Below are 27,677 nucleotides of genomic sequence, written 5' to 3' on the forward strand. Positions count from 1 at the left end.
TATTCCTGTCGCTAAAACATTGATTAATTCAAGTCATATTATTGATGACATGTATAAATAAAATATGTGGTAAATCTGGAACTAGTATTATTAATGTGCTTTTATTCAACTTTACTCAATCTCATCTTCCAGCGAGATAATTAAAACTTGAATGCTATCAGGAGATGGAAACTAGTTAGACAATTAATGTGCTCTTCAAGTGGTCAGGTTAGTGCAATGCTAATTAGCTTCCACACTGACTCTCATGGCATTTTTGATTCCCACACTGTTAAAAATCTAATGTACCAATAATATAAACAAATATGTATGCCTATATTTGGATTATTATATGAAGTGTTTGTCAAACAGCCTTTTCATTACAAGGGCTGCCAGCAGTTTCTTCTTGCATACAGCCCTTACTTGAGACTATGTAGGCAGACTGAGATGTCATATTATCTTCTCCATAATAGTTTAAGGCTTGTCTCTACCCATTTAAACAATAACAACCAGAAGAATGATGTGTAATATTTTGCCATGTATTCCACCAAAAAAAAAGGTTTTCCAATACTATTTTTGAATGTGAATGTATGAATATACTGTATATATATATATATATATATATATATATATATATATATATATATATATATATATACACACACACAACTTGGGATCATCATCACAGTCCTTTATTTTTCCATAAACACAGAGTTTATTTTCTTTCATTTCCTTTTATCTTAAAATTGCTACCACGGGAGACGGTGTAAAGGGTTCGTATCCCTGGTGGTTACTGCATTCTTTGATTTAATCATTACAGATAATTTATGTCAAGATAAATTAAATCACTTATATTAAATACAAATTGCTTTCTACCTGTATTCCCTGGAAACAATAACAGGGTTACTTGTTCGGAGATAACACCTGTTCACACGTGGTAACCGAAAACTAATAATAGAATTTCTAGCATATGTATAGTTTGGTGAAATAGACATTAGTTATATAATTCTAGTGGAACATATACTGTATTGGCTCGAATATAGGCCGCACCCTAAAAGTTTAGTGCTATTTTAAAATACACATTAGTGTAATGGTGAAACAGTATTTTACCTAATACACAGGAATACATGTATTTTAACATTTTTGGTATCTATTTTGCAGCATAGTCAGCATAGGTTATATACAAACAGACATTTGGAAAACTAATAGCCGTTTTAAGGTCCCCCCTTAATTAATAATGCGCCTTGCTTATACATATGCCACTCTGCTCCCAAATATGCTTTATGCCCCCAGAAATGCCAATCTTCCCCAGATATGCCACTCTGCCCCCAGATATGCCACTCTGCTCCCTAGAAATACCACTCTGCTCCCCTGATATGCCACCCCCCAGACTTACCAATGCACCCCCAGACTCCCTGGTCTCAAGCGGGGCCGGCTTGTCACCTGCTGCAGCGATGCGCCCAAACCTCCGCTGGGGCTTCTAAGGTGGAGCACCGGAAGGTTATGTCACGCCGGTGCTCCACCATTGAAGCCCCGACGGAAGTGCCGGCAGCAGAGGTTGTCTATGCGCATCCTGCAGACGTCAACCAGAGAGTAGGATGCAGGTCCCCTGCAGCACTGTGGGGGCTCTGCATCCTAACCCTGCTGCTGGCAGGGCTAAATTAAAAAAAACACCCGCCCGGCGCCCGGAACTGCATGTCCCGGGTGTCGGGCGATACGAATTGCGCATCCCTGCACTAAACCCCGAATATAGACGTTTAAGTCTTTAAAGTGGGGGGAAAGGTGCGGCCTATATTTAGGCAAATACGGTAAGAAACAGTGTATGAACTTTTTTTTATTGAAATCTAAAGGTATGAAATGAAACAACTGAGTATTTCCGTAAATGTACAAGACAGATAGATTTAACCACCTATTTGTGCCATGGCAGTGTTGTACACATATCCCTTGTCTTAATAACGTTCTCAATGTATTTTTGGCTTTTTAATGTGGTGGGTGCAATAAGAACCTTCAAATATCTTACTTTGCAATCTACATTCATCTGTAACTCAACTTTGCATGAACATTTAACTCCATATCTGTTAGTATAGAAAAGCAATCCTGGCTCAGAAAGAAAATATCCTGATTTTAGTTAATGGCGTAATTTAGTAGGAACTGTATTATGGAAATGTGCATCATTTACACCTGCAACATCATTAACAAACATATTCAAAGAATATACACATACAAAGAACATTTACGAGCACACATGTTACACAAGCAGACACACTCTTTTCAGAAAAACTATGGCAATTTTCATCTAAAGGAGTGCATCCTTAGCCGCGTGGCTCACTTACGTTGTGTCCCTCAACAGAAAATTTCATATAAAGAGTACAGAATAAATCCGGTTATGGTACAAATTCAGCCTCAATGCATAGGTGCCTTTTTGCAGAATCACAATACTTCTGGTATTCGATACATATCTTCAAAAAAGAACATCCCAAAGGTCTATTGGCCCTCCCCTGCCATCAAACCCAAACTGCATCCAAACTGAAAACGGCTAACTTGGTTCTTTGAGAGATCAGATATTTTCATTTCATAAAAGACAATCCTAGAAAGGTACTGGGAGTAAGAGAACCCCTTTGTAAAGCATTTAGATGTTTTTCGCTATCAGAGATAGGGGTGAATGTACCATAAAATACTTATACCTATTAACTATGATAATAGAGATGCACTATAGCTGAGTGAATTGAGCCTTTGGTTAATGGGCAGACAAGAGAAACAGAAACAACAAAAAAAAAATATTTCACTTTCAATTACAGAATTTATAAATAGTATGATGAAAATCACCATGGTTGTAAATCATGATGAATATCTAATCTGACAATCAAGTTGTTCTTTACTCCATGAAAACGTGATCACTTGCTAAGGTCAGATTAGTGACAACTCATGACAACTCAACTTGAAAAGATAATTTGAAAATTTATCTGAGATAACTCCACTGGCCATAAATTAATGCCTAAGACTATAGGCAACTTTTTTCACATATCTAGATTGATTTTGAAAAATGGTGTTTATAGACTAAACTGTGCTTTCAAGTTAGTTTGCAGCAGGAAACAAGTTCAAAAAGCAAGAAAGTTGCAAATTCACTAGCCTGAGAGTTGCTTGTGCATTCTAATGTTTTAGTGGATATGCTGTTTTTCTACGTGTGAGCATGTTAAGTGTGGCAAGTTGAAAACTGTCCACTGGACTATTGGATTATGTTACCTATGGATAACTCTTTTAATATAGTGTAACGTTTCACCATGCGCTGGCTGGACTTGTTTATACTTTGCGTTATTCATTTCATGTTTCCAGCCACTAGTGGCCGCCCTTGCCACTCAGAACCACTCTGACTCATTATCAGGTCCAGCTGCAGTTGATTCCATGATCAAGACAGCCTTCATAAACCTGCCCAGCCCTGCGGTCTGGGCTTTGACATTAATGTTTGAGGACCACATGCTTTGCTTCCTGATTAGTTCCTGCTTTGCTTCCTGATTTGTTCCTGCTTTGCTTCCTGATTTGTTCCTGCTTTGCTTCCTGATTTGTTCCTGCTTTGCTTCCTGATTTGTTCCTGCGTTGTTCCTGCTTTGCTTCCTGATTTGTTCCTGCTTTGTTTCCTGATTTGTTCCTGCTTTGTTTCCTGATTTATTCCTGAGTTGTGGCCAGCGCCCCACTAAGTGGACTCCCAAGTCGAGTGCCCTGCAAGTGGGCTTCCTGCCGTGTGCCCTGCAAGTGGGCTTCCTGCCGTGTGCCCTGCAAGTGGGCTTCCTGCCGTGTGCCCTGCAAGTGGGCTTCCTGCCGTGTGCCCTGCAAGTGGGCTTCCTGCCGTGTGTGCCCCAACCAGAGGGCTTCCTTTCGAGTGACTTTCTTTGTATATATTGTTGTACCACTATATACAATACAACTCTTAATCCTGATCTTCTGTCTGTGGTTTATTCCTGCGCCTGTCCGTAACAACCCCAGGCCATCATGCATCGTGGGGTACAGACAGAGCCCCTCGTATCCCCTGCACCTGGGCTCCTAATAGACCTGCTCTCCCGGTTCGTGACATATAGTTTAGGTGTTTCAACCACAGCCATTGCTAGCAAGTGTATGAAATCAAACATATCTCCATAGACAAACATTGACAGTAGAAGAGCTCAGTGACTTTAGACATGGTAATGTCAGTTTGTGAAAATTCTGCCCTGCTAGCTATGCCCAGGTATACTGTAAGTGTTATTATTGTGAAGTGGAAGCGACTAGAAGTAAAAAAAAACTTGAAATAGTTAGACCACACATACTGGTAGAATGGGTCCGCTGAGTGCTGAAGAACATAACTCCTAAAAATCGCCTGTCCTTTGTAAGCATCATTAACTACAGAGTTCCAAACTGCCTCTGGAAGCAACATCAGCTCAAGCACTGTGCATCCTTAGCTTCATAAATTGGGTTTCCATGGCCGAGCAGCTGCACACAAGCCAAAGATCACAATAAATATATATATGTATATACTTTATGTGTGTGTGTGTAAAATTCTGATCAATTCCATAACAAAGGAAATTGATTGTTTCACAATAATCTTTCACCCTTCATAATTAAGTCGGTATTGATACACTGCATTCTTAACATTCTTTTTTTTTCTGATTTAAATAGAGTGAAATAATTATTTTAGAGTTCAGTACATTATGAAAGCAGACATAAATTTGAAATGTCTTCATTTAAATTCTGTTTGGGCAGTAAACACTCCCGTCTCACAGGCAATTTCTTGAAATGACATTATATTTGCTTCTGATTCTGCATTTCTTCTTCTTCTTCCTTGTCTCGTTCTAGCAGCATTGCCTTCTGGGCTGCCTATGGCACTAGACAGGCATAAGTGAGCTGATTCATTTGTGCATATAAATATGGTGTGTTCAACCATAATAGAGTCTCTCAGAATGTATTTGGGAAAAATTCCCCACACCCAAAAAAATTTGAAAGACATATTTGCAATAATGAGTTACAATTGCAAATATATATATATATATATATATATATATATATATATATATATATATATATATATATATATAGTATTAATTATAGTCAGCAAGGGCATGTATATCTCTTTCATTAAGTATTCTAATTTGTATTGTTTACATTCAGCTTTATGTAAAAAAATAAAACTTATTTAAAAGAAATGTTATATAGCTGCAGAATCTCTGTTAAAATTGTTAATTAGACATGTAGTGATCCCTAAACAAACCAGTTAAAAATCATCGATCAATAGATCAAAATATGAAAAAGCAGACCTTCTGCTGTTCTGTTAAACCGCTGAATATTGTCGGCATTCCTGTAAGGTTGGTTGCCTGGGGCTCTCACTCTGCTGGAAGAGCGGTTAAGCAGAGGGACAGAGTTGGCCATGCATAGTGGTGGGGCTGGCCCAAGACACAGGAAGTAAGCAGGGAGTAGATGACACATGGGTGGGGAGTAAATATAGCCATAATGCCACTTCCTTGCACCGACGAGCAAGAAGAAACTGTACAAGAGTCCTGGGAAAGCATGGCTTCATATGGAGACTCCAGGTCAAACCCAGATAGTTCCCTGAAATGTTCCCTGAAATGTTCCCTGATATGTTAGTCAGTCATTTCAAGTTTGTAAGGATCGGTTAAACAAATTAGTTTTGCTTTGCTGTTTTTTTTCCTGGAATCTCTTGCTCGGATTATAAAAAAGACATAGGTAGTATTTATTTTACTTAATGTTAAGGACTTTCAATTTTCTCAAGATGGTAAATATCTAAAAGGTTGACTTAAAAAAAGCCTAAAATGATTTAATTAACGCTGATGTAGTCTGAAAGCATATAATCAATACAGCTACTCTTTCGCTTTAGAAATCAGACATCACTAATAAATAATACACATTTTGGAATGAGTCGTTAACAATCAACATATATAAATTCATTAGTCAAGACAAAGAGATACAGATTTAACATAAAATCAGTGTAGATTAAATAAAAAAAACTCTGGGTTGCAGCATTCATGGAGGCACAGTGCCACCCCAACTGCAATTGCATACATCAATCAAACTTCCAAAGTAAAAGACAGGGCACCTTTGCCATCATTCAAATATGATGTAGACTTGGCAGCATGTGACATTTAGAGCACATTTATAGAACCCTTTACATACAAGTTAACTTATATATGACTCTGACTTTTGAGTTCTGTTTGTAGGTGACGCATTACCTGACCTCTCAGCATTTTCAGATTTGAGGAGACATCATTCCAAGGTTATGTGGATGTGAACTGACTGAAAGCCATTATTTTGTAAGCATTTTAGGTGTTCAGGAGTTGGTGCCAAAGTGCCATATCAACTAAATTCAATGTAATCACAGTATTGTAATGGTATTTAAATAGTGACTCCCACACAAGTTTCAGATAAAAAATGTTTTCATAAGTATTGTGGTGTTTTCTTTTAAAACAGATCAAGTTCTTTAATAATTTAACTTTTTCAGACAAAGGTCTATTAGAAATCCACATGTTTAATCTCTTAAACACTCTACCTCTTTATAATGTTGGCTTGTGGTAAACAATAGAATAACTCAAGCTTGCCTTACACCATGGGTGAGCCAAGGGTTAACAGCACCTTGAGTACCACATTTCTTTGTTGCTCCCTCATAACACACAGACTCACACACATACTAACATGCAGACTTGTCCAAACTCTAATTCTAACACATCACATACTCGCATGTGCGCATTCATTCACTAACACCACATAAACATATTCTAACACTACATGTTATCACCCATACAGTCATTCTAACAACATAAACCAGCACACACTCATTCTATCACAATATACACACTCACACAAAATAAACATACACTAACACTCATGATAACGCAATACATACACACAAACACCATACACACATGCTAACACCATACTCTCATGTTAACACACATTCTGACACAATTCACTTACACACTGATTCTCAAAACTATAGACAAACAACCACACTCTCTCTCCTCTTCAGCGTAGCCAGCACGATCTGTGCGCGCTGCCACGTTAAATTGCATTATGTGACCCCACTTGGCACACGTTACTACTGCAGGGTCAAAAAAGATGCATTATGCAACCTCAGATGGCACCTTGGTTCCCAGGATGCCATGCATCCATTGCACCCCTTAGCATGCCCTTATCTGACACTTTGCATAATCAAAGTCTGTAGAGGAAAGCATTTCATTGTATAAGCTGGACTTAATTTGTATTGCCACATAGAATCAGCTCAGTGTGGTGTTTAAGCAGAGAAAGTCATCCAAAATATTAAATGGCCGACAACAATGGCATCACCCAGGTCTGCTGATGAAAGATATATATTGGAGCACAATTAAATAAAACCATATTTTTTATGTGCTCAGCTAGATTTCTGTACACAGCTCTGTATTTTATGCCAAAGAGAACAGCCATTTTTTTCCATTTGGCTTCCCGTTTAGACAAGGAAACATAGACACTGATAACAGTTAAGGGTCACTCAACTGAGCTGGTTTTCATATTACTCTACAAGATCTCAAAATGTAATTATAGCTTTATTTCTATCCTATTCTTGCTTATTGATCTGAAAAATGTATCATGAATTTCAGTGACATGGAAGTGGTTGGCAGGGAAGGTAGGGAGACATTGACAGACAGTGTGAGAGAGTGTGACCAACAAATTTCACTTCCAAATTGAAAAAACTCCACATTTAATAGGAACGAGAAGGAAACAAAATTTGGTCTGTCATTTGAAACTTTTTTGCAAAATAAGTAGCATTTAAAAGCCCAATGAGCCATTTCATAGTGTTATTATCTTTTATTGATTTTATATCAGAAATGTATTTAAAAAAAACCCAATAGAATATCTCATAAGAAAATTAATGCGAAAAAGCAGCATTAAATCACACCTTGACATTACATAGTAAACCATACATTTCATGTGATACTCTAAAGATAATTAACCCTGTACTTTGTATCTAGTGGGACAAGAAGGGCAAATCTGTTTTGGAAAGTAGAATGTTCCTTTGAAACTGAAAGCTCATATTTAATTTCAGCATTTAAACTCAAAGTAATGTAAAATGTTAATTCTCTAAAGGGCTCTACATCAATCACCAGCTGAAGTGGTAGGAAGTGATAGTCTGAGAAACTATAAGCTAAGTAGATGTATCCCTGCATGACTTTCACACATAAAATGTTTCTTTCCATAGGGAACCAGACTGTGTCTTTTGGATTCCTTATGTATGACTTGGAGCTTGAGGGCTCTGGCAGTAATTCAAATACTAAAATCTTTGCAGCATCAGGGAAAAGAACGATGGAAGACCTAAGTAAAAATGAAAATGACCACCAGGAATATCCTTAGTGGCTAAAAAGCTTTCAGACTACAATATAATTTAAGTAATATATAAAAAATATAATAAGTAACAAGCTCAAGAAAGACAGAAAAAATGAAACCCTTAAGGACACACAATTCACTCCAGGTCATTCCAGTACTGAAAGCTGATATAAAATAGATATATATAATAGGCACTATACTTTTTAAATACATTTATTGTAATTGCTTGCATGCCTTTGTCACAGATTAAATTAATAAGTAACTTAATAATTAGCTCACATTATTCTTTTAAATAATACAGTTATATTAGCTGCATATTTCTGAACGGATCTTGAGTCTTTTGCCTGCAAAGATCAAAGTATCAATTTGCACTTCATAATGTAAGTAGTTATCTTATCGATTTCCTGAATAGCTTTTTGAAAAAGGGAACATTTTGTTTATTCAAAATGTTTCAGTTTCCACAGTAATATTTTTCCTCTTCCAACCTGACAGCAAATGTTTTTCCATACCCCAAAAAAATCACAGTTCTACTAACATGTCACAAATAATACTTGCTAATGGCTGCTTGTAATTGATTAAGACTAGACTGATAATTATTATGCCTGATAAATAACACATAAAGTCTCTATTTAAAACAAAAGCTTCATCTGTCACTGTTTCCTTTGTAGGACAAGGTTTAAATGTTTTGCGGGTTGAGGTTTTGTTATATTCCTGGGAATACGGTGGCGCATACTTAGTGTCCTTTATCAAGGTCTAATTCTTCTTTCTGACAATGTATCGGGCTGAGTATAATAAAACTATGTACATTCCAGACTACTTAAAAGGATTTCACTCACAGCATTACTTCTGATTCAAGGCAATTATGCCTTGTCTTCCAATTACGGTAAATCCTATTAAAAGCACTTTCATTATAAAATGCATCCTGTTAAACCATACTCTAATAATGGGGTTGGAATACAATTCATATTTTACCAGAGTGTTGTCCCTTGCCTGCTAAAAAGAATCTATAGAGTCAGCTAAATAATTTTAAATAACCTAGGCAATGGTATAATTCCACATTTTTTACACCTTCTTTACTTCTTTAAAAATGATTCACTTTATTGCCCAACATGTCTAATATGGAAAATCATCTGTAAGCAATTATAGTAAACTGCAAATATTAACAATACAGCAATTAACTCAAATTGCAGAAGGTCTTGCGTGTTTGCTAAGTTGTCAACCTTTTTTTCCCATCAGATGATGTCCTGATAGTTGGGTAATGATAAAAAGCAAGCATTTTTGCAACCTTTTGTCTCATGCTATACACAGACAAATTGATTTGTATTTTTATTCATGGAAAGGGACCAAGGGAGACAACGTATATACGCGTAGATGACAAGATGTACTTGAACATTTTCAAAGTGTTTTAAACAACAGCAACATTTTTTTTAAATAATATAAAATATCAAGTGTTTGATATAATGATCTACTTCACTATGGCTACCTACAGTTTTTGTTCATGCCTTTTCTGTAAACATTCTCTGTAATGTTTACTATAACTCATTTGTTAACAACACTGTCATTTGTAATCGTACATATGATGATAAATAATGATACAGCATTTTAACCATAGCAAGCTTTACTATTAGTAGTAGATTACAAAATATTGTTTTGAAAATGTAATCCTCATAACTTAAAACTTTGAAGAACTCTGTTACACGCATTCATACAGAACATACCTACAGGCAAATCAATACTATTGCAAATCCCATTGATTACGACATTGCGCTAGGGTTGCTGCCATTATTATTAAACAGTATATGTTTATCATACCAAGGGAAATGCTAACAATTAAACTAGTCACCGCAAAGCAGGCTTTGATTTACTGATATTTTCTTTTTAAAAGTTTGCATGTATTGGACATTGGGAAAGTGTGAAAGCAAAAGCTATCTAAATCATTTAGGGTTCAGTTTAATATAAAGAAACACTTCTTATATTGGGAAAAAACCCTTATACTTTTTTGTTAGATGAATGATCTATAGGATCTGAATGATTTATTACCATTAGAAGACCTGGTGACTTTTTTTTAAATTTATAATCTTCTGGAATGTATAAACTGATGCCATGTGACCTGTTTATTATATGTTTGCTTTCTCGTTTCAGATATTTGTAGCTCACTTTGATATTTATAAATACAATAAAATATAACAATAAATCCACAATACAATTAAAAAGTGTTAACCATGACAAGCTTCAAGTAGATGTTATCTAATTTCAGCTATCAAAGTCTACTTCCAATGTACTGCTGTCACACATTATAACTGATATATCTCATACAAAGCAGCAGGATGTGTTCTGTCACAAACATGGTGTTACAAGTCAGAACATATTATGTCAGTTACCCTGTATTGTATTCCCTATGAGTGGAATGCATACCATGGATCTAGGGTTTGGGTCCACATAGAATAATATAAAAGGTCAGATCCATTGTAGATAACCACATCAACCACATGTAGAGTGATGATGAATCACATGATTATTGATTAATTTGTAGGTGGCAACATTACAGATGGCACAACAGAACTAGAAGTCATTGTTGATTTGATTTATTACAACTGTGGGTAATTTAGTCTTATTATAATTTATCTTTATATTGAACAATTAAGGGTATGAATATATTACTTATCTACTGGTAAATTGCATTAAAATGAATAATATTGGCTTCCTATGTGCAGTCATTTTCATCTTTCAGATACGATTTTTCTTTATAAAACAGATCTCGGCTGGAAGGCATATACACGTTGTATTTCAGTAGATACATAAAACTATTTTAACATTCTTTTGCTATAGGGAGCAAAGATGTATTGTTATGCCAGAAAAGGTTATTTCCTTTCTTGAAATCCAATACCATTCAGAAAAAACTATATCATAGCAAAAAGTAAATTGTGAGGGTACAATGTTATGCTAGCAGTTTTTTTATTAATAGCATAAATTTGAGAAATGAATAAATCACACAAACATTTCCTCCACAGATATTGCAAATGAAACTAAAAGAGTTTGTAATGCAAACTATTGTATATATATGTAAAATACACTTACTCAAACCTTGTGTATAATTTAATATTTGTATAATATTTCTCAGCACTTGAATGGTTAAAGGATGAACTGTCAATATAATATAACTCTTTATAACTGTGGTTACTGTTTTAATTATTCATGATACACTGTTAAGTCAATGGCCTTTTGGAAATTCTGGATGATTATGTGATCTAGTATGTTCTAATTTGGCCACTGCTAAGGTCAGAGTCAGACAAACAGTATTTACTTGTTTTCTGTATTTAGTATGGAACATTGTATAACATAGGTTACCTTGTAAATCCTTTGATAAATAGAATGTCAGTGATATAAATGCTAAATTGTTAAAATTCTGTGCAAATCCCTGCCCTAGTCTAGCCAATACAAAAACAAAAAAAATAAAAAAAAATATTAGTTCGATTCTAATCTACATAAAAATCTCATGTTCCCAACAATCCTGTAAAGTATATATTTTTGTGGTATGCTTATGAATTCTCGTCTTGTGATTCTTTATTGTGAATAATGATAATAATTATCGCCCCGGATTAGACAATAGAACCTGGAACTGATGAATTTCTACTACCGCAACAGACCTAATGAGAGGGATATATGAAGCGTATAAAAGAACTGTGGATGGATAGAAGACCTACATCCAAACTAAAGGAAAAACAGCTAGTTAACCAATGATTCAACATAGTGAAGAGGAAGCTACTCTCACAACTTGAGATCAACCAACTGCACAGTACAACTCAGATGCAAGGAGACCCACGAGATGCAGGTGAGCTGCTGAGAGAATGCCTGAACTAGCAATAAGCATGGATGTAAGATCTAGTAGAGGAAGTACCGTTGCAAGCCAAGACCCTGCATGGGATGTACCATCAACAAATAGCTGAGGTGGCTGACATTGGGAAATCCCACCAGTGGTTGGACGGGGCTGGGCTCAAAGACAGCACTGAGGCACTGATAATGGCAGCACAAGAGCAGGCACTAAACACCAGATCCATAGAGCCAGCCATCTACCGCACCAGAGGTGCAAACTATGTAGAGCGGCTTCTGAGACAGTCCAACACATAGTGGCGGGGGGTAAGATGCTTGCAGAAACAGCTTACACTGAAAGGCACAACTGAGTAGCTGGCACAGAGTATGGGATGAACCTTCCCAAGTCCAAGGTTGCCCAGAAGGTTGCAGAGAATAGCAGGGCAAAGATCCTGTGGGCTTTCCAGATCCAGACAGCCAAGCAAGTACTGGTCAATCGACCCGATATTATGGTAGTAGGCAAGGACCCGAGGACAGCGGTGGTGATAGGTGTAGCTGTGCCAAGTGAAAGCAACATCAAGACTAGAGAAGATGTGGAGAGTAAAGGTCAAGGTCCCAGTGGTCATAGGTCAGTGGTCGGGATTGTGACTCCCAAGGTGGGAGAGTGGCTCCAACAGATTCCCGGAACAACATCAGAACACTGTCCAGAACCCTCAAATTCCCAGGCCTCTGGTAGAGGACCCAAGGTTGAGGAAGGCACATATCACCCGTAGAGGTAAGAAGGGATTTTTTTTTGAAGAAAATTATAGATTATATTTTGAATACTTGTACATATAATTATACTCTTAATTCTCCTTGTTTCTGTAGCATTAGAAGTAAAGCATAAAATATTTAAAACATACTGTATTTGGAGTAATACTTATTCTTCCCTAGCCAAAGCGCCCAATGGCTGAGATTTGAGCAATATGTGCTACAAATATAGCACTAGGATACAACAAGCTGCCTTGATTAAATATTTTTGTTGTAGCAGTTTGTCTCCTGTGGATATGTATGTATTTCTATGACTAATTTAAGCAGAAGAAAACAGGAAAGTAACGTTGTTGCTGTTGATCTATAGAGAACTTGTGTTTGTTTCGCAATGGCAGTCCACAAGGAAAAGTAAAATTCAGGATTTACTACTGTTGATTGAGAATAGGTGGTTGAGTAAAAATAACTGAGCTGCAAATTCAATAACTTTTAATGTTTGAGGGGACCATAAAATATGGAGTCATACGTTCCTCTGTGAATTGGAATTTTGAAATGTTTTAGATTATAAAGACTGCTACAAAGCTACAAAGATGTAACATAATTTGAAAAATAGTCATTGTACAATTTTAGCACCCTTTTCTTTAATGCTGTAATATTTCAAATATCTTATATCCATATAAATGGCTTCAGCAACAATATTTGTTATGTTTAATAAATTAATTCATCCCTTTAATGTGGAAATATTTTCATTTTTTCACATAGAATTGCATTTCATAATTTATTCAAGTTCATTTAAGTGATTAAATAGGACGGCACAGAAACATCTGACGCCCTACTCAGCTGGGTGCTTATCATGACGGGGAAATTTACGTTCAGTTTTCCCTTAAGGCTTTTTTATGTCTAAAATTTCTTTATAAATATTAATTTAATATCATATATTTTTAGAATGTAATGTTTCATTTAACAATGCAGCCACTCTGAAGAATTGTATATTAAAACCGGGCCAAATTAACCTGTTCAGATCTTAAAGACGGTTTTAATACATTTGGTAAGCGGCAGTATGGTTCTAAACATACCAGTGGGCTTTGATTGCCTCCAGGGTGCAATTAATTTAACGCTGTACTGTTTGGAAGAAGCTATGAGTTACTTAGTAATCCTCCTATACAAGTCAATAACCATAAATTATTCATGTTAGCATAGAAGCACAAAGATACATCTAATTCAGTACTGTTAATAATAAAATTAAAATGACAGCATGTAAAATATGTTATTGTCCCGATGTTTTCTGTACACATTGTACAAATTGAATATATAAATCAAAAGTGTCCAAATTCTTGGTCGAAGAAAAGCATTGAAAGCCGTTTGATTATTAGGTGAATTCTATTTCCAGAAATTATATCTTGGTCCTTTCCAAAAGGTAATTTATACAGGAAAGGGGACCTTAAGCTGTCGAAAGCCAGAATCTCTGGAACTTTTGACCACTTGGATTCCAGACAAGTGGTGAATTATTTGTTTTTAGGAATATTTTGTTTTTATGTGAACATTCAGTTTTTATGTGTATCAACTACTTGTTCATTATACTTTTAGGTTGTCTTAATAACGGCACTTAGAATATTATAGGACTATGTAGTCCTGATACTGTATATTAATAGGGTTTATTCACCCCATAAACATGTTCCTTTACATAACCCATAAGACTTATTCTCATAAATGTGGCACCTTAATTCTTAAAGTTGGACCAGCATTGACAACCATATTGAATTTGTATACAGCCAATGGAATTCCACCTGTTTTATAAATGAGGATAAAATAGTTAATTCAAATACGCTCAATTGATATATGCATTTGTAACTTAAATACTGTCCACGAGATGTTTCTGATTTCCAGATGTACTGAGAAACCACACAAAATTGTGTAAATAAGAATACAAGATAAAAGGAAAATACCTTTCATACGCTGAACTTATTATGGCTATTCCCTTCACCTAGACATGTTACCATTGCAGATATACGTGGAGGTGCTCCTGAGAGGTGAGCTGGATGGAGGCTCCCCCACGTAGATCCACTGTAAGAGCTAGGACGGTTGGGGAGATCATGGATCACTCTCTATCTTCCTACCTTCCAGAAGGAGGCAAGGTCACCCCCCCCCCCAGGGCAAGATGCATAAAAGATAAAAGAAGGCTGAGGTTTCCTGGAGTAAGCAAGTTGCATGCTTGTTAGTGTCTGTCTTCCTCGGTTTGCTTGTGTGTCTGTCTGGGTATGTATGTTAGTGTCTGCCTGGGTATGTATTTTAGTGTCTGTCTGGTTATGTTAGTGTGTGTCTGCCTGGGTATGTGTATTAGCATCTGTCTGGGTACGTTAGTATGTGTCTGCCTGGGTATATTTGTGTCTGTCTGCCTGGGTATGTATGTGTAAGAATTTTAGTGTGTGTATGTGTATGTTAGTATGTGTGTGTTTGTCTGGGTATGTTAGTGTGGGTGTCTGTCTGGGTCATGTTAGTGTGTGTGTGTCTAGGAATGTTAGTATGTGTTTTTGGGTATGTTAGTAAATGTGTGTTGGAGTATTTCAGTGTGCGTATGTGCATATTTAATATGAATGCCATATAGACAGCCCTAGCTAAGGATATCGTCAAGTAGGCACAACACAATTTGATGTCTGTAGTGATTACAGAAGAATAACTTTTGAAAAATGTGTTTAAAAACAGTATTCTGAAGTTCTGTGTATGGCAATACAAAACATTTAAAGGTACAGAATACAAATGACTTGCTTTCTAAGGTAAATCTGCTTTTTGAAACTTTATAAAAATATAATATACACCTGAAGAAACCAAATAATGCCTAAAATGTCTTCTAAAAAGTGAATTTTCAGCTAATAGATGCTAAAATATGCATTTTGTGACATTAAATTTTCAATGCTTGGAAAGAATGGAGATGATTTGCATAATTTGCTGGTTCCGAATTTGACTTCAAACATTGCAAAAAAGTCACAGCCTAATGTTTTTGTAACACAAATTATAAATGACGTGTGTCAAACTGAGCTCATTCTCACATGTTTTTCATTAATCTAAAGGCAAAGTGTACAGATTCAAGAGTAGCTTACATCTCAAAACAGAGAGAATACAAAATGAGCTAGTGACCTTTATTACAGCACATGGCTTTTTCACGAAAATATTTATACCTTTCTTAAATAAATGCAAGCTTGTCGAATTACTAAAAATAAAATATTTTATCTAATATAAAAACTCAATATCTCAGTTTACCTACATCAGTGGTTAGTGGTTTAATTATATGAAGTGACAAAGATAACCAAAAGTTAAGTACTAAACAGATACAAAACTATATGAACCTTAAACAAATGAATTATCAGGTGATCCAGTATATGACCCCTTAAAATTGCCCTAGAAAGACAATAGTATTATTTTATTGCTTTTGTTGTTATTGATATTCATAATATGGTGGTAGAGTAAAGTTTGTAATTCCAATGTATCTGATGATTATAATGACACAAAAATTGGTGTTACAATATATGTCTCAAAATAGCTTGTGAAATGCCTGCTTCCAGATGATAGTTGTAGTACACTTTTTGTAGTTATGTATTTATTTAATTTGGTCTGATTTTCAGGATGCAATATTACTGATGTATTTAGGATTTGAATATGTATTGTCAAGTATTAGTCAAGTATTTATGTTGGATTCTGACCCAAGCTGTGAGCACCGACATTGGACGTCATTTCACGGCACTCCCCCAATTTGAGGGGGCCCAATGTTAAGTATGGCACACTATGGAGGCTGTGCTGGTTGGCCACAGCCAGGGAGATTAGAGATCTTTCTGTAGCTTGCCCATTGAACATTGAAGCAACCCGGAAGCCTGATGGCTCAACAGGCGTAGACTAAATATATGAATGATAGTAATGTCCATATGTACTAAAGCAAAAATAATTTTGGTCTTGCTCTTGTCTAATTTTTTTTATTTATTAAAACATTTCTAAAATAGATATTCCACAAATAAATTTATCCTACTTTTAGGTGCCATCCTTCTGATGATGTACTAACACATCTATGAAATCGAATTTAACTGCTTCGATGATCTCTACAGTTAAATGTAAATGTCAATAATGATCAAAGAATTCAAATCAGATACACTTTCATTGTTTAGGCATACAATTAAATAAACAGTCCAAAGATACCCTATAAACTTCAAAAACACCTGATTTCTACTATTGTTAAAGGATTTTCCAAAGTATATACTTCTACATATATTTATGCATTCACTTACTTAGGAGCTTAACCCTTCAGTACTAAAGAGGGCCGTTATATACCGCAAACTAATAATTCATCTCTCCCTCTGGGTATAGAACATATCTATAAATCAATTCAGCTTTCATCGTTCACTAATTGAAAAGACTGTGTTGTTTACCATTTGCTGCAGTAAAGCGAACATTATACATCTTAATGGCTAGTAACAAATTAGCACTCCGGATGTTGATGAAGTATTATTAATATTTTTATATTGAGGCAATTATACATTCAGTTAAATAATGCAAAATGTATTGGTAACTTTATGTAGAGGCTATATGTTTGTACCCTTGCTCAATTGTACCCTTTAAACAAGTTACCAACATTTATCATTTTATTTTTATGTTAATTGATTATTGTAAAGGTGCAAATTTAGTCTTGTATAAAGTCTGTTTTACTTTCTCTAGTTATAAAATAAATTAAGTTTGACAATAAAACATTTGTATCTAGTTTTCCAACAGATAACATATACATTTTGTCTCTGGAACCACATTTAGTTTTGGAGTATCGATAGCTATTCCTTTCAGTAACAAAGTAAAGTAAAGGAAAACAGATAAAACTCCTACTCTGCTCTCAACTGTGACCTGCCCTTCAATTCTATTATATTAGGCATCACACATTATTTAAAAATAGATTTTATTACACCTTTTTTAAATTGCTTGTCTCTGTTGCCAACAAAGATTAATAAGTATAGAATAAGGCTAGTGATGTGTATACTAATTAAGCTCTTTCCATAGTTTATTTTTACTCTCATTATGAAATACTACTAGTAATACTATTGCTAATAATTTATAATAACATTTTTTGTGTAGTGCAATAAACATATGTTTTTCATTTATTTTTTTTAGGCCACTAATTTACGACTGATTCTTACCTGAGCAATGAAGACACAAGAGTTGGCCAATAAGTTGTGATCTTGGCTTTCCAGGACATAAGTGCAGTTAGGAGTAGCCATATTAGTCCATTAATGTAGATCTAAAGTAACACATTTTTTTTTTATTGGACTAACAATATTTTGTACAAAATACTGTTAATCCAATAAAAAGGTATTAGAAAATCAATATTAATATGTCTCCTTCGGGATGAGTGGCTTTATGGGGGTAGGGCTAGCTGTGAGTAGAGCAGGGCTAGCCATTCATTGAAGCAGAGCAAGGCACATGTCAGGTGAGGCAAGTCCCAAAAAGCATTAAATTAGCTTGGAGAAAAGTGGGAAAAAAGAAGAAAATGTTCTGAAGACCCAAGGAAAAATCAAACTCATAGTTCACAATTATGATAATGACACATCTAATGGCTTAGTTAAGATATTAATGAATTACACTACTAAATCTTCCTTTTATTTTTTGCTGCTGCTTCCTTTTGATTTATGAGTATGTTTTGAGTATGTTTACCATGAAATTGCTAGAGAGATAGCTATAACTGTAACTAATTATAATTGAATGCTAAGATTTTGCTTTTATAACCAATAAAATGTTATATAATATGTGCTCCAAGGTATATTGATAATACATTCCTTTTTTACATTGAATAAATAATCTGTAGATAGCCCCAATGGTATAGACATATTAGAAAAGAAAAAAAAACATAGTAATAATTAAAAACAAGGTGTACGTCATATTTTATTATCCCACACTGCATGTACTCTAGTGTAATTCAACCTTCAAGACTCATACTACCCTTGTCAAACAGACTTTCAAAGTTGAAAAGCACTTGCAAATTAAAATATTCCTGAGTTATGTGTAGGCTCTAGTGACATGGATCATGCAGTCAAATATAGTTCTCTCTGTGTTAGCTGTATCAAGGATCATGGAGACTACATTAATGCAAGAACACAATCATTAAACTGCTATGCTTGACTAATGAGGAATTAGGGACGTCTGATAAATCATCAATATAGCACAAACAAATAAAACATTAGTCTTACACTTAGTAAGCAGCTGTATTTCATTAACCTTGTATGTTAGCAAGATATTGCCAAGTCATTTCACTTAAGAGGAAACAAAAGGGTTAAAATAAAAAAAGCAATTCTTTGGAGAATTTGTTTTATGATATGACAATTTATTTTAATAAATGTCTTATTGTTCATCTATTTTTTTATAAATGGCCAAAATTGTGAAATTTCCCCAAAGTAGATATAATCGTGATACATCATTTTACTAAGCAAATCTCCATCAGAGTCTAACATGAAGAAGATAGCCAGATAGTAATATTATTATCTGGATGTCATAAAGTGTGCTATCATCTAAGAAGACTCATTAGACAGATAATGTTTCTTGAAGCTGTTTTTGGTGGATCTTGGGGTTTTCGTCACCTTTTGAATTGAAATTTCTAGATAGTGGATATGTACTACTGCAAGCTGATGTTAACTACTCCAAACGGTGTCAACACACTATCCAGGCTGCTCCATCATTATAATGCAACTTAACCTATGCTGTTGGGCAGTTCTGAACACATTCCTTCTCCCAAGAGTGAACACATCGATCTACAGTAAAGAAAACAAGAGTGGAGTATAAAAAAGATCAATTTATTTAGGGACAGCAACAATAATAAGTTGCATCAAAGCAGAAGAATGCTTTCTTGTATGGATGGTAGAAATGGTTCTTTGTCAATTTAGCCAAAGGCGTTTCGGGTAGTAATAACACTTCAGGGATTTTTCTATACAAAATGATTTCTTGCTGGTCTTTTGGCAATAATGTGTATCATCAGATTAAAACTGATAGTGGGCAACAAAGAAGGGGCCCTGCCAAGCTAATAAAAAGGTTTTTTTTTCTTAAATTCTATTCAATATCTTTCTTGATTTATTTCAAACCAACATTAAAAAGAGTAGGCTTTATTTATTTTTTCGTTTTATTAATCTGTGTATTGAACTCTCAGAGAGCCATGTTTATCTTCCAGCCATGCCAATCAGATTCATTGTGATGGTGAATGTGTGAACAGACTTTGATATTAAATCAAAATTGCAATATTTTGTATTTTCTTACAGTTCCCTTGAGTGTCTACCTTTGAAGGATTGCTTGCTGCTGCCCAGACTGAACATTAACTACTTAAAATTTAAAAAACAGTGCTAAATAGTTTCTAGTCTAACATTATAGAAACAAAGATGGTGCATCACTAAGGTTCTTTGTTTTTCTAAACATATACATTAAAAATATATACAGTATGTTTGTGTGTGTATGTGTACATATATTAGACTTGTGCATTGGGATATATATACAAATGATGTCCCACATTTTGGTAAATTTGTCGATCTGTACGAAGCCCTTAAAACGAGGCCAGACCCCCCACGAATTGGACGAAAACAAAGCAAAAAAAATGTCTGCCAAAATTCGTAGGTCCACATTCACTCACACTCTCACTCATGCTCTTACACTAGCATCCTCATTCATGCTCTCTAAATGTTCCCATAACATTTCTGCCACTTCCGCTTCTGCCAAACACTTCCGCTTCTGCATCTTGTTCTGCATCTTCTTTCTTCTCCCTTATCTTCTGTATTCTGTCTTCAAACTCCAATCCTTAATCAGGTATCTTCTTTATGCAATATTTTGTATTTTCTTACGGGTCATTTGAGTGTATAACCGCCAAAAGGTTGCTTGCTGCTGCCCAGACTGAACATTTACTACTAAAAATTTAAAGAGCAGCACTAAATACTGTAGATTTTTAGTCTAACTTTATAGACATAAAGATGGTACAGCACTGAGGTTATTTTTTTTCTAAACATTGGAGTAGACCTATACATTAAAATTTAGATGCTGTGTATGTATATATATATATATATATATATATATATCACATTAAGCCATAACATTATGACTACCTATCTAATATTGCGCAGGTCCCCCTTTTGCTGCCAAAACAGCCCTGACCCGTCAAGGCGTGGAATCCACTAGACCTGAAGGTGTGTTGTGGTATCTGGCACCAAGACATTAGCAGCAGGTCCTTCAAGTCCTGTAAGTTGCGAGGAGGGGCCTCCATGGATGCATCCCATGTCATGTGTTTTCCGTGTAAGCAACATTCAAGTACCCGGCCATTCACGTGATGTAAAAGAAAATGTGATTCATCAGAGCAGGCCACCTTCTTCCATTACTCCGTGGTCAAGTTCTACGTGCCCATTGTAGGCATCATCATATTCAACAAATTGCGACACACTGTGTGTTCTGAGACCTTCATAACATAACCAGCATTAACTTTTTTCAGCAATTTGAGCTACAGTAGCTCGTCTGTTGGATTTCACTACATGGGCCAGCCTTTTCCCCCCAAGTGCATCAGCTAGGCTTGGCCACCCATGACCATGTTGCTGGTTCATCGCTTTTCCTTCCTTGGACCACTTTTGACTAACCACTACAGACGGCAAAGACAATAGCTGCAGTTTTGGAGATGCTCTGATCCAGTCGTCTAGCCATCACAAGTTGGCCCTTGTCGCAGTCGCTCAAATCCTTATGCTTGCCCACTTTTTTCCTGCTTCACACAGCAACTTTGAGAACCAATTGTTCACTTAGTGCCTAATATATCCCTCCCACTGACAGGTACCATGATAACAAGATTATCAGTGTTATTTACTTCACCTGTCATTGGTCATTATTGTTTGGTTGATCAGTGTATGTCTCTTGCTGCTAGTGATCCAAAAGAAGATGAAACACACTGTTACCTCCAGTGTTCCGTGCTCCCTCGGGCTTCAGCCCCCTGCTCATCCGGATAGCGGGAGCTGCCAGCCGTCCTCTCAGTTCCTAGATGAGCACCCCCGCGCGGACCGATAGATCAAAGTGGGGCGCGCTTCATGACGACATGAATATTCATGTCAGGTCTTAAAGAGACCCTTATCTATTTCCCCCTCCCCCTAATTAGATGGGTAGGAGGGTTTAGAAGCTTTGAGTGATATTTAAACCCTCAGTTTGTAGTCCACATTGCCTGTGATAGTGCCCAGTACTTCACTAGCATTTGATTATCTATTTGGCTTGGCTCCTGACTGCTATTGGTCCTAGTTCTGCTGCCCGCTGTGTACCCGCATTTTTAATTCAGCCTCTACAGTTGCTGAGTTTCCTTTTGACCGCTAGGGAGAGCTTATCCAGGGGGAAAAATTTATTTCGGACTTTAAATTAGGTAAAATATCAGTGTTATAACCATATTTTTAGAGTTTCTATTCTTTCCATTTTTTTTTTACAAATTTTATTAGAATATTCAGAATATTCAGCTTTATTTTCAATATTCAATTAACAGTGTTATATATATATATATAGCCCCAAAATTTAAGGCCAGACCTCCCACGAATCGGCCGGAAAAAAATGAATATTCTCAACCTTGCCCTGTTTACAAAAGGTCAAAGTCTGTGTCAGGACTATTGCATGGACACTGCCATTTTATACTATTTGAATCTTACATATATCCCATTTTGAAAAGGCCAAACAGGGAAAAATAAGCCTCTATCTTGAGCAGCATATCCCTATACATGGCCATTGGAATCTGCATGTTTATGTGACTATGTGCCAGCATAAATGTGAGCAACGACATAAAGGTAGAAACCCATCAGTTTAGATGAAAACCCTGTCTAAACATTTTCCATGCCTTCCTCGTGGTAACCAGCAGGGTGTGTGTTAAACCCCTCTGGTATCTTCCACTGTCATGTGTAGCAGGGCCAGAAGGGAAAGTTTTTTTTCTTGTTGTTTATGTTATAAAAGAGAATACATACCTGAGAACTTTCTGTTGTTTGTCCATGAGTTTCCTTCTACCCTCGCCTACTTTCTTTTTACTTCCCACCTACTAAAGGGCTGCCTGGGGTTAGCCCTGCTAACACATGCAGCCCCCCTGTATCCTATGCTAGGCTAGTCCCATCCTTATCAAAGCCACTTCACTGGAAGAGGAAGACCTCCAGGTAGCCTACCCAGAACATCTCCAAGGCATGTGGATATGGCGTTATATAGTACTGGATAAAAATATGAAGGAGTATAAAAATGGTTTTGACTAAACAGAGCACAGTGGAATGATATGGGTGAGAGGTATAGAATTAGTATGTTAGAAAGTTTGATGACATTCAAATACCCTCATAAATAAAGCAGTCCCTCCATTGGCTATGCTGTCACATCTTTTTTCACATTTATATTTCAAGATATGGGTTTAAGTTTGAAATGTTTGCATCACTGTAAATTTCTACTCAATAATCTATGGACTTCTTGTCATATGCATTTGTAACTGAATTATAATCAAGATAATGATCAATTAAGTGTAAATTTAATATTCCATAATTAAATAATGTATACATTTCTTGAGGCATATTACTCAAGTGAAGTTGCACATATTTATCTATTCTCAAAATATTAGTTCAAATGCTTTTTGGAAGCAAAACAGTTTCTATGAAAGTGTAAATAAATCCATTAAATATTTATGCTCTGCAAAGTCAGATTGCATGCTGTTTGTGAATGAAAATTTTCAACCTAAGAGAATTTTTCCTTTTTTCTTTCACCAAATATAAAAGTTGAGACAGCTGCCAAATTTCGCAACTTTTATGTATTTGAATAAGAAGTGTTTAGAAATTAGATGCCTAAGCATTCATATTTTATGTAACTCTTAAAATCTTAATGGAAGAAACTATTTAAATATCCTAAGGCACGGAAAAATAGGAAACCCAAGAAAATCATTTCTGAATTAGAGCTACACTGTGGTGAATAAAATGTCGGGAGTTATTGTTATGTATTATAACATTAAACACATAACATGTCGTGATATTTTAAGGAAAAAGCAGGAAAAAAGGGAAACTGACATTTCAAATGGTTGTATTTTAACTCTTTCCATACACTAATTCTACAACCAGCCTAACGTTTGTGGCATTCGTTTTTTTGTGTGCTTTTTTAACACACATTGTTCCTTAGGTATGAATTTATAGCTCCTGGTATATGTCAGAGCAAAACAGCACCCCCATACGTGTTCAGCAATATCTCTAAATATTGACAAACACAATAGGGGTGACAAGCTACCCCTACCTATCACCCACTAGTCCAGGCTGCCAATCACTCCCTGAGTTGCCATATTGTATATGGCGGACGTTGATGCCACGAGGACAGGCCACACAGAGTCCCCGGAGCAGATTTTGGTGTTGCTGAATCCTTTGACACCATTTAAGCAAAAAAATTGCTTTCTAAGCGTCACGTCATGGAAATGGTAGTTTAAGGACTGATGACGTGCCTGGCATGTCATGTTATTTAATAACCTTAGAAAGTTATCAATGTTCATTAAGGGGGTAAAACATTTATTTATTAAAAAATATCCTCTCTACTTGGACAAAACATTTATTCAATGTTCTAGAAAGCAAAATCAAGCAACTTTTAAGACGCTTTTATTCAGTTTCCATGGCAACAACTTATCAGTTCCTGCTGTTGTGTAATATGACACTTAAACATCACCTGTCCATGTAATTATATGAATGAGGCAACATTTAAATGCTTAAAGAATTTTTCATTGGAAACCTTTTGTTTATCAAAAAAACAATAGGATGATTTCTTGAGTGGTGTACATTGAATTATAAGTGTTAAACTTGTTGGTGTCTGTTGAACAGCACCTTAAACATCTAAGGTGTGTTATAGTAGAATTTAGTCTTACTATCACATAGATCTTTTTTCTCAAATAAGAGGCCAAGGGAGGACTAGTAGGTGAGACTGTAGATTATTGCTTTGAGTGCTGTACTGGAGTGGTAATACAAGTACAAATAATTTGCATTAGAGTTAAGTACTCATGAGAAGGCAAGCAGAGTCTTCGCCAACTTTACTTACAACCTGCATAAACTTAACTGCAACTTAAATAATTTTGAACGCTATACCTAAGATACAGGAGCCCAAGTGTATCACAATTACTATAATTATGCAAATGTATCAATTAATAAAGGGCTGCATGACTGCATAACTAAGTTATTGCCCTATAAAACCTTTAAGACCTTTATGCTTTCCTTGTAAATGAGTAGTATACTCTTGTTCTAAGAGCTCATAAAATGATACCTTATTTAAGACATGTTGAGATTTAGTTTGGCAGAAAAATAAAACAAATATAACATATCAGAGTAATTTTGCATACTTAACAAAACAAATGCATTAGCATTAAATATTTTGTCTTATTATGCCCTATACAGGGCTGTTTCTGTGCATACCATATGCTGTTCTGTAAAGTCCTGGCAATACAAGACAATATATTCTACATTACTTACTGTAACTGTCACAAATGTAACTTCAAAAGAACTGTAGTATAAACCAATGAATTACAAGGACTTTTATGGAATGGTGGTCTACATGTGGTTAGTACAGTGGTTACCTTATCATAATTAGATTTATAAATGTTATCAACGAATCAAATCACATATCTGATTACTGATTATTGTTGGTAAAAAATTGTATAAAGCATTTTGTGTCTGTTTGCATAGCAAACAAATTGCATGTTAATCGATGTCTATGGAGATTCCCTTGAGAAATGTAAAAAAAAATCACTAAATGGGTGTTTACTCCTAATTGGTGCACAAATTAATTGTATCATAGACGTGAGAAATGAGCCCATAGCACTACGTACAAATGCGTCCCAACTGAATAGCTATAAAGGTTAACAATCTACGAATTGGGTCACTCAGAAGTATCTTTCAATTTCAAAAGTCTAGTCAGCCAAGGTAAATCCACAGAGAACAGAAAGCTGGACATCTATCAGAAATAATAGCAGTTTCTCTAAAACACCATATTACCCTTAATTTGATTTGATAAATCAAGTAGCAAATGCTTGTCATCATTTTCATATTTTTTTACCTCTATGCGTGCATATATTTCATTTCCTTATTTACAGTTGAAATTATAATGGAGATCAGATACAGTAAATTAAAATGGTTCCCATTATTAATTTAATTTAAAATGATGCTACCTGTGGTGCAATAATAGAAATGAAACTGTTTTCTTTAGTATCTGAATAATAAGCTATATTAGCTATCATAAATATATATATATATATATATATATACAATATTTGGGAAAAATATGATCTTACTGCGCAAAATTAACCAAGTTAAGTAGTTCCTAACTTTTAACAAATGTATTATCAAACTGATGCTGTGAGGGTCTCTTTATTGATTTAGGAATTCCTTACTAGTATTACAGATTTGAGCACATCTTTTAGATCAAAGCCTTCTGTAAGTCAACCACTGGACTACAAGACTATACATACAAAAACAAGTGAATTATTACAGGCTGTGTTAACATGTTACTACAACATTACATTATGTCCTCATATTTCATATGGCCACTAAATGTACTAATTCCAAGAAAAAACAAACATAGTTTATAAAAATACAGAAAAATAAATAAATAAACAAATATGGAAAAGAGCAACTTGGATGGCTGATGGAAGCCATCTGTTCTGCCTATCAGAAAGCATTGTCTATCCAATAAGACCTGCTGGTATTTTGGCATCTAAAATTTATAACAGAGAATTTTATTTATTTCACATTTTGTTCACACGCACAAAAGATAAACATTGGAAAAAAAATGTTAAAAACATATAGCTACCCGGAGGTCTCTTTTAAAAAAATGTAATATTGTATGTGATCTGCAAAACCGATGTAACACGCTACCTTACCTTATGAATAAACCCCAACGAATGCATTAAAAAACTAGAACAATCATATGCATAGATTGTGGAACATAATTGTGGGAAAATTAAGACTTGGCCATGTAAAAGGCCTCTTTGACAAATATCAAATTTTATCAAAAGTTATAAAGTTCAGCAGCAGAAAGGCTCATATTTGACCCCAAACCATAGCCAGGGAAACCTTTAAAAAGAATTGTTGTTGCTTATAATCGGCTAAAGGGAAAGCATAGAAAGAACATGACTCAAAAGACAAAACTTGAAAATGATCTCATGATCAACTATTTTGTAACTAAAACTTAACTATGTCTTTTTCTTATTGGCCATGCAATTTCCATTTGTGCTGGCTTGAAATGATTATGTACTGTATACCAAAAACAGCCACATAAAGCAATGTATATTAGCATAGTATGAATTTATAAACACAAAATCTAAAAAATTATTTGCATTATGTCTTAACGTAACTGCAACAAAATTATACACATTTTAGATGGATATACATAACTGTTGCAAATTTGTCTGTAATGAACAGTTGAACATATTGGAGATTATGTACAACAAAAAGTGATTCTGTTACAAAGTTTGAAAAGTGGATAGCACTAGATTTGACACGAATGTTGCGTTTTTTAAACCGAATACCAAATAAAATAAACGGTGGGTAAACGTCCACGAATATAATCTCCCGTGCTAATCTCCATTCTCCCCCATAAAAACACTGCCTCTAGCCTACCTAAAGTCTTTGTAGCATAGCAGGGGTTAATGGCAATAGGAATCCATAGGTTCGCACCAGGAGTTAAAGGGCCATAAGTAGCTGCCGTTCATTGGTTGATGTCAGAGGAGGCCCCTGCCAACGGCCAGTAGAGTTGGTCTTATGGACCTTTAACTCCTAGCACCAAAGCCAATGGTCTCCCCAGGC

At 35.4% G+C, this 27,677-nt stretch overlaps 1 protein-coding gene and 1 long non-coding RNA gene across 2 annotated transcripts in view; both read right to left on the reverse strand.

Moving 5' to 3' along the window:
* Window positions 1-27,677, reverse strand: part of ADGRB3 (adhesion G protein-coupled receptor B3) — a 351,396-nt gene that overhangs the window by 264,475 nt on the left and 59,244 nt on the right. The window lies entirely within an intron of this gene.
* Window positions 14,395-15,006, reverse strand: LOC128482893 (uncharacterized). Its single transcript, XR_008351025.1, has 2 exons — window positions 14,772-15,006; window positions 14,395-14,567 (listed from the first exon to the last, which is right to left on the reverse strand). It is a non-coding gene; the product is annotated as an uncharacterized LOC128482893 (long non-coding RNA).

Source organism: Spea bombifrons, chromosome 3 (genome assembly GCF_027358695.1).
Source record: "Spea bombifrons isolate aSpeBom1 chromosome 3, aSpeBom1.2.pri, whole genome shotgun sequence".
NCBI lineage: Eukaryota > Metazoa > Chordata > Amphibia > Anura > Pelobatidae > Spea > Spea bombifrons.